Here is an 8,052-nt window from a genome sequence, read left to right as displayed (position 1 = left end):
CTTTTTAAGCCCTTTAAAGTTAGGGCAAAAAAACGATTTTGGGAAGATGGTATTTCCCTCTATATTGGGAAAACAAAAATTTGTCGGATCCTCTTTTTCTGTTGGAGGGCCGTGTAATGACACCTGACTGGTTTTTCTGACCTTTGTAAAATACATTTTGTTTTATTCTTCTCTCTCCTTTCCTTCAATGGTTCCCATAATATGGACTTTGATTTTGTTTGAGGATTTTTTGTGAATCGAATTTTATATAACTTTTTTTTTTTTTTTTTTATTGTTTTCTATTTACCAAATTTCGGAAGGTTGTGATCAGGATCCCATACCTTACCAGCTTTTACTCCGAGTGTTGGGTCTCTAACATAAACTATTTAGCATTTCTCTTTTATGGCTACTTTGTAGCCGAAGAGGTTTTCTTCTCAAGAATTCCCAGGTGGAAGTTTTGCCTTCCTGTGTATGTTTTCCAATGTGGTTCTTTCCCCAGGTCAGGAGATTTGTTTATCGTTTACCTCCGAGATACCTTGCTTTTTGACGTCTTCTTAGTGTGTGTTGTTGGTTATTGGGGTTATTATCTTTCTTTTGTTGGTAATTTTTATGGAACCTAGGTCCCGATGAAGAAAATTTCAGAAAACTCTTTCTTATGCCTTATTGGTCTGTACAAAAGGCTGTCACCCGGAAAAATAGTCTCAGTTGAAGTTCCTAGCGACATCTTTTCAGGCAAATCATTGATGTAGATAAGGAACAAGAGGGGGACCCAGTACGGAATCTAGGGACACACCTGTAGTACTGGAAGCTGAGTCTGACATTGCTTCTTTCAGTTGTTTACGATAAGTGAGGAAAAAATTCCATTTAATCCCGTCGTGTGTGTTGTTTACTCATGATTTCCATATATCCGCAGTTTAATTAAATAACCAGAGAGTATGGTCATTGACTTTATCAAATTTTATTTACTAAAGTCGAATTAAATAACATCTGTTTTAGAGTTGTTCATTCATGTTTTTCTGTTAGGTTTTTGCAAGTTGTTATTCGGTGTGTTTCACCAAAAGGGCTTTCTTTTTGGAGCCAAGCTATATATAAAAAACATTCAAGTACAGAACAGAGCCAAGAGAGAGAGAAAAAGAGAGAGAGAGAGGGGGTAGAGAGGGAAGGGGAGAGAGAAGAGAGAGGGAGAGTGAGAGAGAGAAGGGGAGAGAGAGAGAAAGAGAGAGAGAGTCTATAATTGCCAGAATTAATCAAGAATGTACAGCAAAGGATGCTGTGAATGAGGTTTTCCAACCCAGTTCGTTTGGTTTCCCCCAATCAGGTTTTAAGAGAAAGACTCCAGCCGGTCCCTACCAGGCCAACCTCAGGAAAGGAAAACATTTTTTAGCCTTCAATAAGACAACATATGGTTTTCTTTGAACATACTTGCCATGGAAAATGCTGACAACGAGGTATTGGGCTTATCTTGGCGCCGTTAAAAATAATTCAAAGAGATCAGGATAAACTAGAAAAGGCTGCTGTTGAATTTCTCTCAAAGCCTCTTCAAGAAAAAAATGTGTTTTCCCACAGGGCATTTGTCTAATAAAATATTTGTTTTTGTTGGGACCCTAATCATCTAAAAATGTTAATATACGTCACCAAGAAAGGTCTTTCATTTTTCGAAATTAATAGTTACCCCACATTCACCATAAAATCACTACCACTATCACCCACCACCCACCTCATCATCACCATACTCATCATTACCATCATCATCATCATCATCAATTCATCATCATCATCATTCCATCATCCATCATCCATCATCAACAACATTCCCAAACGTCATCAATCAACCGCTACCACGATCACCACCACCTCATCATCATCCCCACCCCATTATCAATACTTACTATCTCCATAATCACCTCATCAATCATCATCATCCATCATTCATATCATCATCATCATTTCCCCCTTCATCATCATATCAACTACCACTTACCATCACCACCACCACAATATCATCATCAACATCTCATCCTGAGCATCATCGTCTTTGTTCATCATCATCATCAATTCATCATCCCATCATCATTCCCCTCATCATTTCATCATCAATCCAAATCATCACTACCAAGATCAACCACACCATACCCCCACCCCACATCAAAACATCATCACCATTATCACTACTATTTTTCACCACAATCAAAACCCCATCATCATCATCATTATCACCAAACATCACTTCCACCATCATCTTCAACCACGGGTGACGACCAACACAAACACAAGTAAAAACAAATACCAGCACCAATCTCCTTCCCTCTTTCCCCCACGCCCCCCCCCCCCCCCCCCCCCTTTTCCAGTCCTCATAAAAAAAGCTTCTACTAACGGCCCATACGGTCCTATATCACATAAAGGCACATTTTTTAACAATGATAATTATTTAAGCCAAAATAATCAACCGCGTACACGGCTAAAAATAAAATATATTTATGAAAGCGCCGATTTGTTCAACCAAAAAAAATTTCTGGAATTGCGTCCCCTTTGTTTTAATATAGCTCATATAGGCGGATTTTTCATCTCCCTATTTTTTTACACTGTTAGAGGAATTTTCTCAATGTGGTTCTATATCAACATCGATTTAATAGTGGGTCTCAAAGTTACTTTGTACCCAAATTTTGGTGCTTTCATCACTAATTTGCACAAATTTTTACCCTAATTCCCCTAGCTATATGACATATAAAATAAAAAATACATGATAGACATTTCAAGTAGAAATAGAAAAACCCATAGTAAAAAAAATAATGAATAATAATGGAACAAAATACACAGTTCTTGATTTGAAAAGGTGGCATAAAATAAATAGAAAAAAAAAAAAAAAAAAAGAATGAGAGTTAGATTAGAGACAAGACAGGATAAATTTTATTTTTAAGTGCTTTAACAGTTTCGAGAAGATGTGACCATGATGAATATGTGTGGATCTATCAACCTTGCCAATGGACGACATAAGTTGGTCTTGGGGCAGTCTGCTCAATTCATGAAGTAGTAGTTCATTCAACATACTATACTTAAATACCATATATTAGGTACATTTATTCATTTTCATCCATTCACTTCTTTTTCCTCAAACTTCAATGCTAACCATTTTTGAAATTATATTTTAAAAAATTTATTATTATTTGTTAAAAATAATAAAACTGCACCACAGTATAAGCATTAAAAACATTGATAAACATTTTTTTATGAGAAAAAAAAATTGCATATCAAGCAGTAAAATAACCATGCCCTAAAGCAATAAACTGTGCCAGTGCATCTCTTACCATTTTTTTATCAATGTGGAATTGTCCTTCAGGTCCAACTGTAAAACCTGACTTATCCATTCCAAGATCTGCCATTTTTTGCGTCTTTTCACCTTCGATGTAGGAACTGATTGTAAGAATAAAAATACATATTTTTTAAAAGCAACGGTTGTCAATCATTACAAGTTTACTATTACTAGTTCAATTTCATGCCAATCTCACCATCCCTTGCCTGTAAAAATGTTTGATTTCCATCTAATACATGGTTTTTGACAGTCAATAAAAAAAGCATAAAATATTGTAGAATAAAAAAACTTTTATAGTTTTTGATGGAGATAAGGGGGGTGGGGGTGGAGGGCAACCTTTTTTATATTTTAAAAAATCTTAAACAAGAGATTTAAACACTTCCATTCACGTTTACTACACTGGACTGTTACTTTATTGCCACAGTTTATTTCAGTCTTACATAAAAAAAAAATCATTTCAAAATTTTTGTTTTACATAGGATTATAAAATTTAAACTCGTTTTTCGATTATTTTATCGAAATTATTGTATTATTGTTTGAGTATCTGTTAAAATATTTCCATCTGCTGAAAATTTTGGCCAGTATAATACCTTAAAATTCAAAAACAATTCAAAAAATAAAAAAAAACAGTTGGGTTGGTTTAAAAGACATCTCTAGTAACCAATTTCAAGCATGAGATAAAGTAATTACTTCACTTTACTATACATATCATGGATATTACAACTAGTTGACATGGTAATTAATGTGAGATGATGCAAAAGGCAGAGAAAGGAAATTTTAAAAAAATATTTTACCAAAGACAAATGCAAAAATTAGTCCAGAAAAAGAAGTCTGATAATAAGTTGTTATCAATGGACTCAAATAAAAAATAAACTCCTATCCTTTTATTTGAACTTGAAAAAAAAAACAAAAAAACATTGATTGAAAAAAAGCAAATATTATTGTTGCCACACACATTAAAGTTAAACTTACTAATCACTCATCAGAATGTTTTATTTTAATTCAGTTTCTAATCCAGCTAGAAAAACCAGAAACATGAACATGCAGGCGGTTTCAAAGACTGTTTTAGAAGTTTTGGTAACAAAAAAAAATTAAGCTTAAATCTTTCAAAAAACTTTTTTTCAAAGAAATAGAATGACAATATACAAAAATAAGATGTCAGCATTCATCCCAGATTTACCCATGAACAAAGGCCTGCCGTATTGTGCTATCATTGAATTCTTCACCCAATCGTTTTCCAAAGGCATAAATCTCACTATCATAGTTCCTGAAAAAAAAAATGAAAAAAAAGAAGAGATCAAAACATCTAATGAGGCATCATTGCTTGCAAGTAAAAGAAAAGCTCCAACTTACGCCTCCTTACATATATAATAACAGACTATATGATCTTAATTATTTGGTCAGACTATTGACACCAATGCTGACAAATATAGTTTGAATATAGGTGGATACTCATCATCTAATTTCTTGTCCAAGCAATGTCATTCCTTTTGTTGACATCATTTATTTCATTCTGAGTCTCGATGGCATTGGATAGGAGTTTCCATATTCTAATGCATTACAAATTTAAAAATATTGGAAGTTTTCAGAAATGTGTCATTGAAATAAACAATATTCCAATTTCCTCAGACATGTCTGGGAAATAATCACAGCAGTCTAAATAAAAACTAAACAAAAAATTTCTTGTACTTTTTCATTGTTTTTGAAAAATCTTATACTTGCTATCATAGAAAAAAAATTTTCTTACCAATTAATCCATTCTGAACGTCTGCGTTAGCTTTTTCTGGACCCAACATCCAGTCTTTTTCTGTACAATCTCTCTCAAAAAATGGCTTTTGGTATCTTTTTTGTAACCATGCCTCGGAACTGGAGACAAAAAAATTGCAATGATTAGTAAGATATATAAAGTAAGCCCAATAATTATGTTTCCACTGTGAAAAATTTTTGAAAGAGATAAATTCTATTTACTGGCCAGGTAACTTTCATTTTACACCAAAGGAATGGTGAAAAAAAAGGTTGAGTAAAAAAAGAGCCTTTTACCAAGGGGACTTAACTTTGTGTGGTGACCAAGTTTTTAGAATATTCGCCGTCAGGTATCCCTCAAAAAAAAAGATGTTTCCCATTAGTTCAGTTAACTTCAAGCTACCTTTTTTCCTTCACTTTAAAAGAAGAAAAACCCTTTTTTGAAAAAAAGCTTACTTTGTGTTTCTAAAAAAACTTACATGTTTCAGTTTTTCTTCGCAGATTAAAAAAAAAAAAAAAAATTCATTAAAACTTATGTTTATTTATTTATAAGTGACGATTTCAGTTCCAAAATTAAAATATCATAATGATATTCTTAAAATGACTGGATGACTTTACATGACCTTAGGGGGAAAAAATTGTTGCCTGTGTTATAATAATCATTGGACTTAAAACCGTTCTTTCATGAAAAAAGATTTTAACATAAAGTCAGTTCTCAATCAGAGGACGGGGCAAACCTCAAAAAAAACTTTCCGGTCTTGGTCAATATTTATAAACTTTCGTGATTTTTTATGTATTTGGAACAAGGGTGGAAAGGGGGGAACAAGTGGAAGGAGTCTTGAACATGATAAGTCCACAGTCCCATCTGCCGATTTTCTGAAAATATAAAAAATAGTCCAACCACATATTTAGATCTCACATAAATAATCAAGGTTTTATTCATATGAACTTTAAAAAGAAAAGAGAATGAAGTTTTCCGTTGATAAATTTAAGATCATAAAAAAAAAAAATTAAATTTCAAAATTTATATATGCATCTATTTTTCTCCAAAAAACATTCCAAAACCTTTCAAAATTGCTGATGAATTGCAAAAGTTATTGTAGAAATTTACTTTGGCAACTTTTACATTAAAAAGAATTTCTTTCAATTTTAAACTTCGAGGAGTGGTGGGGCCTGCCTGAATCCAAAGATCCATTATAATACTAAACAAAAAAATGGAAAGCAATCAGATGGAAACAGTACAGAAAAAATGTCCATTGTCTTGCAGTGACCTCATTTTGGAAAAGATGATGGCGAGTCCTAATTTAATTGTCTCTTACAAATTTGTAATTAGAAATAAGGGTGGGTTAGTTTCAAACTCAAAGAATTCTCTTGAGTCTTGAACACGATATAGTTATTAGTTTTGCTATCGATTTTCTGAAAAATTTTTGGCCCATAGCATTTTGGATTTCATAAGAACATACAGTGCATTCCCTGGATTAAAACGGCATTGCCCGGGACCGGAAAAAATTATGTCGTTATCCCAAGGGGTGTTCGTTATTCCGGGGTTTTTCAAGATAGCGGAAAAAAAAGGGGCGTGGTGAGACCCATGGAATACATGACAGTGGCGATGCGCCGGTCCATTGCCTTAGAGAAGACACGTCCAAAAAAAACATTAGAAATGAGTATTTCTTCCTGTTTACAAAGAGTATAGATGCTATGCACTTGGCTAAGAAACTCACAACATTGCCACCATGAAAAAAATGACTAACATGAGTAACTATATACCTGATGATATCAACTTTGTTTTATCTATACCAGTTTCGATTTTCACTTTCTAATGTGCATAAAGCCAAGAAAAAAATTAAATTTCCCAGTATGATAAATTTTCCCACGGAAAAACATAGGATTGCACACAATATAGTTTAGATTTTTTAATTAAAATGAAAATCCATATGATACAGTTTGATGATATTGAATACCAAATACTTTTTATAAGTGCACCAAAAATGTACAAGCACTTAAAAAAAATTAGAATCAAATCTTTGCGATATAAAAAAAACAAAAAACAAAACACTAAGTTATTAATCACAATAAAGATCAAATGTGGACTGAATGTTTAGCGGAACAACTGGTGTTTTCAAATGAAAATAAATAAAGTGAAAGAGGTTTTTTCTTACTTTCCCCAGCTATTCCAACATATTACGGATTAAAGACTAAAATATCCCTTATAATTTTCCCCCATGTGGACCACGCATTGCCCTGATATCAGCTAACCTCAACTGACCATCAGAAAGGTAGCTATCATAGGCGGTTAAATGGACCCTTTGAGGAGTTAACCAATCCAATGATCAACTTCTTAGCTGTGGAGCAAGCCAGATTCCATGCAGTAATAGTAAAAAAAATGTGCTTGATTGGTCGGTAAAACAAAAGCAATCTCATTTGGAGGGAAAAAAGAAGTTTGATTTAAAATGGAAACCGAGTTTGAGGTTTGAAAAATCGGGCATCAACTGCCGATATTGGGTTTATTAAAACGATGTCGGCTAAAACAAGGGTTTTCTAACTGAAAAATGTTCCCGTTATTTGAGTGTTTATTTTTACTAATAAAACATATAGCAAAAAATTACGGGACCAGGGTTCAATTTTCGGGGGTTGTCGTTATCCAGAGGTTTGCACTGTAAAGGGCAACAAAATTTATTCAGAGAGCCTTTTAAAAAAAAAGTAAAGTTTCCTAAAAGAAAGTATTAAAAAATTAAAATGGAGAGTTGAACTACCAAACCCTATATTAAATCGAAGTGAATTATTCGCCGTACAGTGCGATAATGCTAGGATATATCGGACCATAATTTGTTACTAGTTTTTAGATCACCAGAAAAAAAGAAAGCGGAAAAGGGGCCATCTGGTTGAAAAAGTGAATATGGGAACGGAAACCAAAAAAATGGCGAAGGGGGGAAATAGGTTTAAAAAATAGTGGTGGTTTTTAATTTAAAATTTTTATTTAAAAAATTTTTTTTTTTTTTCCTTGGGGTTTTTAAAAAGAT

General features: G+C 33.2%; 1 long non-coding RNA gene across 1 annotated transcript; it reads right to left on the bottom strand.

Moving 5' to 3' along the window:
* Positions 1-3,328: 3,328 nt before the first annotated feature.
* LOC144961616 (uncharacterized) lies at positions 3,329-5,063 on the bottom strand. Its single transcript, XR_013643227.1, has 3 exons — positions 5,037-5,063; positions 4,470-4,556; positions 3,329-3,390 (listed from the first exon to the last, which is right to left on the bottom strand). It is a non-coding gene; the product is annotated as an uncharacterized LOC144961616 (long non-coding RNA).
* Positions 5,064-8,052: the final 2,989 nt, after the last annotated feature.

Source organism: Berghia stephanieae, unplaced genomic scaffold, assembly GCF_034508935.2.
Source record: "Berghia stephanieae isolate SIO BIC M18660-M18661 unplaced genomic scaffold, UCSD_Bste_1.3 scaffold3319, whole genome shotgun sequence".
Classification (NCBI taxonomy): Eukaryota; Metazoa; Mollusca; class Gastropoda; order Nudibranchia; family Aeolidiidae; genus Berghia; species Berghia stephanieae.
This window is presented reverse-complemented; position numbering and strand designations above follow the sequence as displayed.